Source organism: Alosa sapidissima, chromosome 22 (assembly GCF_018492685.1).
Source record: "Alosa sapidissima isolate fAloSap1 chromosome 22, fAloSap1.pri, whole genome shotgun sequence".
In the NCBI taxonomy this organism is placed as follows: Eukaryota; Metazoa; Chordata; class Actinopteri; order Clupeiformes; family Clupeidae; genus Alosa; species Alosa sapidissima.
Window position 1 is genome coordinate 20,683,400 of NC_055978.1, and position 11,038 is coordinate 20,694,437.

At 43.6% G+C, this 11,038-nt stretch overlaps 1 protein-coding gene across 1 annotated transcript in view; it reads left to right on the top strand.

The window, feature by feature from the left end:
* The first annotated feature begins 9,763 nt into the window (after positions 1-9,763).
* cald1a (caldesmon 1a) overlaps positions 9,764-11,038 on the top strand; it is a 69,316-nt gene continuing 68,041 nt past the window's right edge. Inside the window, 1 exon segment of the mRNA XM_042078109.1 lies at positions 9,764-9,968. The gene's annotated coding sequence lies outside the window, so the exon portion shown is untranslated.

Consider the following 11,038-nt stretch of genomic DNA (forward strand, 5'->3'; position numbering starts at 1 on the left):
TTGACCTGTCTTGAGATAATTCTGACCTCTCGCGGATCCTTCAACAGTAGATGGCGCTACACCTCCAAGCTTTGGAAAAAAGCTGACTGCTCTTTTGTCATCTAAAAACAGGCTGCAATTCCACCCAACAGAGGGCGCTAGAGCACTGCATCACATCAAGATATGTAGTGCTCGTGCTGTATGTTTTTAGACCCATACGACACATATCCGCAAGTTTGGTAATACACCCAGTTTGAGATATTATTCAGTGACCATCCAGGTTCCTTGTAATCAAACATGCCCAGCTGTTGGTCTCTATGTTTCAGACAGTTAATCACATACTGCATGAATGCTAAATCTCTTTCCTCTTGTATAAAAGACACTTTGGTCCGAAACAGAGCCATGCCAAAGGACCGGACCTTCACAGAAATATTACTGATCTGGGATCAGTATGTGAGAGCATCAAATCAACACTGCACCAATTTGACACCCTTTGAGGTTTTAAGCAACACGCTAAAGTATCAATCTTCACACTCATTTTGATGGTATCTGGTCATGTGGAGTGCCGTTTCAGCTAGCCATCCAGTACATTATGAAGTTGTGTGTTCCGGGCTGGAACACAGAGAAAATGACAAACTATATTGCCAAAAAGACACCAGGTGTTTGAAAGGTTCTGCATGCTAGATAGCTTACTAGTTTTAGACCAAAACTTTAATAGTGCTACTTTAAGTAGGCCATGGTTAACGAGCACACAGTGGTCCAGGTGTGTGAAGCCCAGTCAGGCCATATGAACAGGAAGAAGGGAGGATCAGGCTGATTACACATCAACACTTCACACATACGCATGCAAAACACTCAGTAGGCTACACACCCGTTTGCACGCACACAAATGGAGAGTAGAATGCACACAATGGACATTCATACTCATGCACACTCAGACACACATGCACACTCAGACACACATGCACACTTAGACACACATGCATACTCAGACACACATGCACACTCAGACACACATGCATACTCAGACACACATGCACACTCAGACATACATGCACACTCAGACACACATGCACACTCAGACACACATGCATACTCAGACATACAGTACATGCACACTCAGACACACATGCATACTCAGACACACATGCACACTCAGACAGACATGCACACTCAGACACACATGCATACTCAGACATACATGCACACTCAGACACACATGCATACTCAGACATACATGCACACTCAGACACACATGCATACTCAGACACACATACACACTCAGACACACATGCACACTCAGACACACATGCATACTCAGACATACAGTACATGCACACTCAGACACACATGCATACTCAGACATACATGCACACTCAGACACACAGACATACAGTACATGCACACTCAGACACACATGCATACTCAGACATACATGCACACTCAGACACACATGCACACTCAGACAGACATGCACACTCAGACACACATGCACACTTAGACAGACATGCACACTCAGACACACATGCATACTCAGACACACATGCACACTCAGACACACATGCACACTCAGACAGACATGCACACTCAGACACACATGCACACTCAGACACACATGCATACTCAGACACACATGCACACTCAGACGCACATGCATACTCAGACATACATGCACACTCAGACACACATGCATACTCAGACATACATGCACACTCAGACACACATGCATACTCACACTCTGCAGGCCACACACACACACAAACTCACAGAGAAAGGTGGTATATTGGTAACACACATACAGATTAAGTACATACCTATACCTACTCAGATACACTCACAACAGCAAATAAACACTGCCTGTTTATATTCAAGTACACACACTGTCCTGTGGGGTGTACTACGAATCTCGATTAGTGGGTTAGCGAGGTATGTTGCGCTCAAAGCCAGGCTATGCTGTGACACGAACAGTGGATCTGTTTTAGTGTCGCTATATCACCATGGTATCTTATGCTGTCAACCAAACCTGGTCGGGAGGAGGTTATGTGCTAAGTTATAGCTCAAATCGTGTAATCTACCGCACACTGACCAATCAATTGTCTTAAACCTGTCGTAATCTCACATGTAGGATTCTGTCATATATCTTACAGGTGGAGCTCCGCCTCTACTAACATTTTGGATCTCGAATGCGCTTTAATAGTGCTGTGTGTGCAAATATCCCACTATGGACGTGCATACCATACAACAACTGATGACAATTGATTTATTTGATGTTAAAGGTTAGACACAAAAAATGACCGCAGTGTAGATTAAGCTATCGCTCATGAATGCGGAAGTAATTGTTTTTAAATAGAGGCGGTCTTGTGCGTCTCCACGTTATACGATTGGCCAAAGTCATCCCAACACCGAGAACGCGCACAGATCTGAGCTGAAAGTTCTAGTTTGACAAATATATCACATAACTGCAATCGTAGTATCACTTAACGTATACCCCTGAGTCAAGGCTTTGTCAAGCCTCGATATGTCTACATAGCCTAGATATGTCTAACGTGCTTAGTATACCCCACTGAACACACACACACACACACACACACACACACACACGGGTCACACAGATGGCCTGGCCTACAGGCTTGCAGCTGGGCATGACATCCTGTCCTGCTGTAGAGGGAGGAAGAAGACCATGTTACCCTGGCAGTGACTCAACAGACCACGCACATCACTCGGCAAGTGTGTGCGTGCGTATCTGTGTGTGTGTGTTTGCACGTGTGTTTTTGTGTGTGTGTGTGTATGTTTGTTTGTGTGTGCGTTTTTTGTGTGTGTGTGTGTGTCTGTGTGTGTGTGTGTGTGTGTGTGTTTGTGTGTGTGTGTGTGTGTGTGTGTGTGTGTTTTTGTGTGTGTGTGAGAGCAAGTGTGCATTTGTTTGTACATGTGTCATCTTCATATTCTCAAGAATGCAGTACAAACCAAATGGATGCATTTATAAAACTGAAGACAAAACAATTATTTATTGCAATATATCAACATATCATTATCTTTCTATATTTTACCTTTGTAATCACTGATCTCAGATTTCTCCTCAATGTCTCCTCTTCACTAGTTTAACAAGAGAACCACCCACACAATCTAAATCTAATCTAGTTGTACTGTTGGCTATAAAATCTACTTCCTAGCTTTCTCAAGAAGCGTCCGATTAAGGCAGGCTTTGCATTTTATGATCAGCAGATGGACCTTCTCGGATTGGACGCAGATGTTGCCTCAAATCTCAATGGTGATATTAACCATCCTAAACCACAATATAAGCGACCCTTTTTCCTCTAAAATGAATTCCAAAGGTTTATTGTCTGCCACAGCATTGTGCTATATGTCAGAGCTGTTTACAATGAAAAGCTCAAGAGACGCTCTTGGAAAAGGTTCTCGAATCGCTCTCAGCAGACATAAGTACACGACACCGAGAACCCGATGTCCTCCGAAGCGTTCTATTGGCTTACAAGAGCCAGGCTACGGGGATGACAGTGTGGACGTAGGGTGGATAAATCAACCCTGTTATTGGCCCGTTCTGCAGAGTGGAGCTGATGAACTGCCTTTAGGTGTACAACCCGAGGCCTATACGCGCTACGAAGCGAGTCGAGTCATCGCTCCACATGTCGCCTTTGCAATGGTCAGTCCTCTGAGGCTCATCAAGTCGAAGCTCATCTGTCGAACATTCCGCTCTTCCTGTTCTGTCATCTTTGTTTCATTCTGTTGCTATTGCCCCCTTGCCCTGGTCTGAGTATGGTCTGCAACGAGCCTTAGCCGAGCAGTCCCACTCAAGTAAGTTATGAACGACTTTAAGGCTGGTGGTGACAGGGTTGTTTTGGGACGTACCCGGAGGGGTCATCTCTGATGTGAGTCAGTTCACTGAGTCAGAGTTTGCCCCCTCCACCCTCCTTCTCCCCTCTCCCCTCTCCAGTTCACAGCTCGGCGGGATAAAATGCTGTGTCAGCGTTTTGCCCTTGGATCACTCGGTGGGCTCTCTGTTGTTAGTGGGACCTCGCCCTCCACAGGCATCTGAGTGACGGAGTCAAGGGCTCTCCACCCACTAAATGCTAACAGACACTAGCCCCAGTGCTGCTCTTAACAGGCCTTTCATTGGATGGACTGGAGAGATGGAGGTTTGATCCAGCACTCTGATTGCCAATTACTGTTCCACAGCTGCACCACATGTTATTGGATGTTTGATTGGCTATTACTATTCCACAACTGTGGACTGATTGATCACTATTTCACACATGTGGACTGGTGTTGGTGGTTGTTTGATTGACTATGTGAGATAAAAAAAGAAAGAAGAAACTCATTTTGATGGTATATGGTCATGTGAATGACAGATAAACATGTGCCGTTTCAACCAGCCAGGTTGATTTATGAAGTTGATTTATGAATTTATGAAGTTTATGAAGTTGTGTGTTCCGGGCTGGAACACAGAGAAAATGACAAACTATATTGCCAAAAAGACACCAGGTGTTTGCAAGGTTCTGCATGCTAGATAGCTTGCTAATTTTAGACCAAAACTTTAATAGTGCTACTTTAAGTAGGCCATGGTTAATGAGCACACAGTGGTCCAGGTGTGTGAAGCCCTGTCCTGCCCTGCCCTGTCTTTTTGCACTGATGGTCTGAGGACCGAAACATTTGTACATCACCTCACTTGATAGCACGTTGGTTTGATGGATTAAACACTTTGTTTATTTATTTTTCAATGGCAAATAATGGTGTGCGAGTTTTTTCCTTGATTGACTGTTACGTTGCCCAAAACTAACGCACCCGCACGGCCTTGAGTAATTGGCGCGAGACCCTACCTGTCTAACCTGAAGCTTGACCAGGTGTGTGAAGCCCTGTCAGGCCATCTGAACAGGAAGAAGGGAGGATCAGGCTGATTGCACATCAACACTTCACACATACGCAATGCAAAACACTCAGCAGGCTACACACCAAACAGCAAACTCTGACTGGTTTATTTCTGATTTACTTCCATCGCAAAGGTCTCAGTTTTGGCAGTGAATGTTAGATGAGATCTCCATTTGATATTGCCACCTTGAACGTTAACATAGGCTACCTCTGCAAAGTTTCTGACAACCAAAATTCAAATGACCATATTTGAATACAATTTGTAGGAGACATAGTACGGATATTGTCAGAAAAGTCAAAAACATTTCAGCAACTCAATTCCTCTGCTGCTTCACACGGGTCCTATAAATCAATGTTAATAACGGCTATGGCAGGAACAATATAGGCCTACCAGGTAATATTAGCATTAGGCTATTATATTGAATCCAGCATTAGACACTGATAGGTACCACCATACTGATAAAGTGACTGAATGCATAATGTTAAATTACATCATTACTAATTAGGGTTAGCCTTCCTTAAAATGAATAAGATACAACCAATGTGACTACTGTCTAGCCAGTTCCCAACGTGTTCTCCTCAAGCCTATATCAGCCTACCTAATACAACAAAAAGTACATGTGCGATCTTACAGTAGGCTACATGTTAACCTTTAAACACTGTTCGTTGCTATCCCCCTTAATTTACTGTTCGCGGTCAAATTTGACCAAACAGTTTTAACTGCTCTTAAATACCATGACAAAAAGTATTATTTAATAGAACATGTATTGTAAACAGAACCTTATTAGAACATTAACAGCTACATCATGTGTGTTTGTGTGTGTGGGTGTGTGTGTTTCTGTATGTGCGTGAGTGTGAACACTGGTGGTTTACATGCACAGTGGCAACATGACAACATGAACTGACAACATGAACTGTGTGTGTGTGTGTGTGTGTGTGTGTGTGTGTGTGAGTGGGTGAACATGTGTGTGTGTGTCTGTTTGTGTGTGTGTGTGGGTGGGTGTGTTTCTGTATGTGTGTGAATGCATATGTGTGCGAACATTGGTGGTTCACACATACAAGTGGCAACATGACAACATGAACTGACAACATGTACTGAGTGTGTGTGTGTGTGTGTGTGTGTGTGGTGTGTGTGCCTCTGTGTGTGTGTGCGTGGGAACATTGGTGGTAAGCTGTAGAAGTGTGTGTAAGGACATGTCTTTTATCTCCTGGATGAAAATTATACTCTTTCCCATTCATTTCCTATGGCGGTCATTTTTGACCGTGAACAAAAAAAGTGTTTCTACGTTGAATAAATCATTCAAAATTCAAAGAAAGTAGTCACAATAAATTCTATGTGTTCAAAAACCTTTTGTGAAGGATATCATAAGACCGGAACAGTGTTATAAGGTTAAAGGCCATACGATTTGTTTTCTGTCGATCTCCACTCAGAGACTCCTGTTTTAATTGACTTCCATTAATCTACTGCTTGGTCTTGCACCTCGTAATATGATGGTGTTGTACATGTGCTATATCTATGTCCAAACTTCTGGACTAGCACATGTCATTGGTCATTTGACTGACTATCCCTCTTTCACAACTGTGTTTCACATTGTACAACAACACATTTGTGTTTGATTGGCTAGCTTTGTTCCACAACTGTGCCATTGTTCCTCAACACTAAATTAACAATGTTACTGGTTCTTTGATGGACCATCTGTAGTGTACTGAAGCAAAAATGAAAAAAATGATGTAAACAATGACATGAAGGGAATCTGGGGTCAAAGGTCACGGATAGGCATACAGTAATCCTGGTTTCCAAAAGAAGGATCCTGTGTTTGCAGGTCAGATGGGGATTTGGGGTCTCTAAGATGCAGGTCAGATACAAATGACAATGAATGAGCCACATGGCACAGTGCTATTGTCACAGACACGCTCCGTTAACACTGTACACTCGGAGTAGAGGGGATTTGTCCACGTTCTGTTGTCTAATCTAACGTTTCTGCAACACACAATGGAATTGGAAACGGCCTCAGAATTTATATTCATCATACTGCTATATGTTTAAACAGAGTCCAGGTCCAGGTCAAAGAGCACAGAGTTATGGTGTCTGTATCTGTGTGTGTGTGTGTGTGTGTGTGTGTGTGTGTGTGTGTGTGTGTGTGTGTGTGTGTGTGAGTGTGTGTGTGTGTGTGTGTGTGTGTGTGTCTGTATCTCTGTGTGTGTGTGTGTGTGTGTGTGTGTGAGAGAGAGAGAGCGTGTGTGTGTGTGTGTGTGTATTCATCTTTAGGTCTGCTCTCCCTCTATCAAACATTGTTCCCAGTCAACCAAAAGCCAAACCCTGTCAGGGTTATCCCTGAGAAGTACATCCTGGTTTCCCATGCGTTTGTGTCTCGCAGAGTCCAGAGAGGTGCAGACGTCAGCCTGATAACAGCTGACTCAGGAACAGGTCTGAACCGGATTTGGGCCAGATCCAACTGTCCTGTGGCCCACAGCAACAACCCCAGAAAGTAACTTCAGAAAGTAAAAGTACTTTCTAAAAAGTATAAGTACATAGGTTATAACTGTTCACTTAATCCAGGTGATTTCTCAGATGATCAGATGTGATCTGAGATGTGATTTCTCAGATGATCAGTTCTTCTTTACCTGTCTTACCTCAGCTCATCTATTCCTGTCTCTTCAGCTGTTATCCATAATCAGCTAATGGACCAAACATGGGGTAGGACTTTTACTTTCTGAAGCTGGCCAGGCATTGCTGTTCTGCAGACTGCAGGGAGTGCCACAGACTCTCCCTTGCCTGCTCTCACTATAGGCCATCTGAGCAGGCAGAGTCTCAACCAAGCAGAGTGAGGAGAAAGTGGCTTACTTTAATCCAGGGCCCTCTTTGATGTCTGCAGAGATGTTTGAACACGTTAGGCTGTGGCAACTACCGCAAGGGTCAGAGAGGACCCAGAGCAAGGCTTTCTGGGAACTCACTACTCGGAATCATCTGCAAGTGACTATGTGTGACCGTGTGTGTGTGTGTGTGTGTTATGATTTTGTGTAAAATATGTGCATGCCTGTGCATGAATCCTCAAAAGTGGGTGTGTTGCCAGCAATAGGTGTTTATGTTTGTGTGTGTGTGTGTGTGTGTGTGTGTGTTGGGAAAGTGGAGAGTGTACAGAACTGCTGTGTGAGGGTGAATCCATGGAAATCCATGGGCGTGGAGCTGATTCTCTCCAGATTAACCAGAACATGACACTGACAGACCGTCATGACAGATAGCTTTCTCATACTGACTAAAACTCAGTCATACTCAGTCTTCATACGAACACTACCCTGCAGCGTGATTTCATCATTGGGGAACACATCACCTTCTATCTAGAAACATTCATCGTCATTCACTGAAGCACCGTCCCTGAATCGTAGCCAATAACCAAATATGCCCAAAAACCTTCATTGATAATTGGGCTATTATGAGGTCATTCTTTACTGTTGCTATAAACTGAGGCCTATGTCTAAAACAAACATCTGACGTCATGATTCAAGTATAGACTGGACAACAGCCTCCTGGGAAGCTCTTGTTTGACCCTTTGTAAACATGCTGAGATCAGAGCCATTACGTTACGAAAGAAGTACGTAAAAAAAAAAGTTTGTGCCATTGTGTCCTGTAGCTTACATCAGAGTTTTAGAGTTCTATGTGTTTTTGCCTTCAGGCAAAATACTCAAAGATAAAAGAAAGACCAATAATCAAAGACCAAGACCCCCCACCTTGTACCCTTGCACACACACACACTTACATACTGAACCTACCAAACACCACATTCTATCTGTTTTCTCTGATTTCCAAACTTTTGTGACATTTTCCCCTGCTTACATTAGCACTTATGACAACACACACACACACACACATACAGAGAGAGAGATAGAGAGAGAGAGAGAGAGGACACACACACACACACACACACACACACACACACACACACACACACACACACACACAGAGTTCTGAAGCACAAAGGTCCATAACCTCATTGACATACTGATATGATAGTGCTAGAGAGGAGGCTAATGCCTGGCCAATACTGGATGTTTCTGCTTGACTTATTTGATTTACTGAAGTGCTGTCTTTTGTGGCAGTTGTCATCCAAATGATCATTGTTTTAAGTGGTAGACAGAGCACAACAGTGCCTTGCACGGTTTCATAATTTAGGACACTGGCTCTATTGTTTTGGCACACAAGGTCCGAATCCTTCCCAAATCCACCAAGACACAACAATATCCTATACAGAAATGCAAAGCAGAATCTGGAAGTTGGAATTACTCATATGCAATAGACATGGCAATTAAATATACCCGTGGGAGTTGATAGTTGCACTGAGGCTGAACACTTTCAGACACATTCTTCCTTGGGACATTTTATGAATAGAAACGGTTTCATTGTAACTTGAATACTCAGAGGAAAGTTTGCCATTGATTGTTGAATTGGGTTACTTTGTACACCTTGTGGGGGTTAAATCCCGTTATGAATCGCTTAGTGGAGGTACTCTCGTTTCTCATAAGGTATTACGCCTGCCTTTAAGCGTTTGAACAGACAGCGCCCCTTTTCGCCAAGATTAACATTTCATATGATCGCTTCTGACAGCGGAGTTTCTTGCAGAGGCCTTGAGAAGGATAACCAAAAAAGGGCATTTCTGCAAGTGAGTTTTGGCCGCTCTCTCGACTTTTCAAAGCTTATAATGTGTTGGTATTTGTAGTCCCTCTTTTTTTGCAATCTGATGGATGGTTACTTTAATTGGTCGGAGAAATTCCAGACATGCTTTTTCTGTGTGTGTTAGGGGGGGGGAGTAGAAGGATGATGATGGGGAGGGAGAAAGCCGAGCCCACCGTCGTTTTTTGAAGCAACCATTGGCTGATACTTGGAATAGACAACGGACAATGTGTAGAGCCTGCCAGCTGTATAGCCTACACCGAGGAGATGTACTAGATCGTTTTTAAAAAGGGAGGAGCCTATGATATTGTGTGCTGTTATTGAATAGCCTACTGTAGTATTTCAACCTCTGACTCCGGGCTGGTTAGCAACTCATTTGGCTCATCTGTTGATTCTCGACCTCGCCCAAAACAATCGTTAATAACGGTCATCTTTGCAGGTAAGGATTTCGCTGAAGTAATTGTCTATTTGCACTTAAGATAACAACTTTGATGAAAGCGGTGGACTCCCATAAAGTCTCGCCTGCTCTCGCCTGTACTTACAAACTGTTGCTTAGCTTAAGTGGTTCTGCTATTTGGAAGATATAGACCAAGGAGAAGTCCCATTATGACATTTGGACAAAGAAAATAGAAGCATGTATTTTGCATCCGGATGCCTAACTTATACGAAACAAAGCCTTTTTAAAAATACGGGTTATGTTGGTAATTTTTTTTATCTACTCAAGAAGTGGGATGTGTTTGTTTTGTGCGATATCCAATGCCAATCTCTTCATCCCGAACCAAAATATCTGTCCGTCCTGGAATTTCTTGTCCTGAGGAGTGTACCCTAGTCCCTGCAGATCCTTATCGAACAACTCCAAGCAGGGGCGTGCACTCCCTGCTCCCGTCCTGCAGACATTGGATTTAAGCAAAAGTCTCCACAGCCTCATAGTCCCGTCTCAATTATTTAATGTTTGCATTATTTAGCGATATTATATTCGAGTCGTTTATTTCATGTTTTACTGTGTGATGCAGGTGTACTGAGTAGTTTGACGAATATCTTAATGCAGTGCCCGGTTCTTGAAGTTTTTTAAAGATGCCCCATGTCCTGTAGGCTGTGTTTGATAAGTTGACTCTAACGCCACATGGTGATGTGAACATAAATAATTTAATCACACACTTGGCAACGTCGTGACATTTGAATAAGGCGCTTCAGTAGCATCCTCTAACAACTAGATCTACTGTTTGTTCTGGCTCGGATCTCTCACTCGGTTCCCAAAATATTTGCGGTGAGAGGTCGCCAGCCAGTGACATACTTTACACGGTTTAATCTCTCTCTGTTCTTGGACTCACTCGTGAAGGAAGGATTGGTGATGGAGCAGCTTTGGTCAGTAGTGTGGTGGTGCGCTGTATCGCGCGCTACAGAATTCGGTAAAGGTGGCCAACGGACTGGCCCGCGCCAGATCTGATCCCACCAGCCAAGGTTTCGCGGCACCAGCCTCACAGGGTCTGTAAGCCACCGCGAGGTATT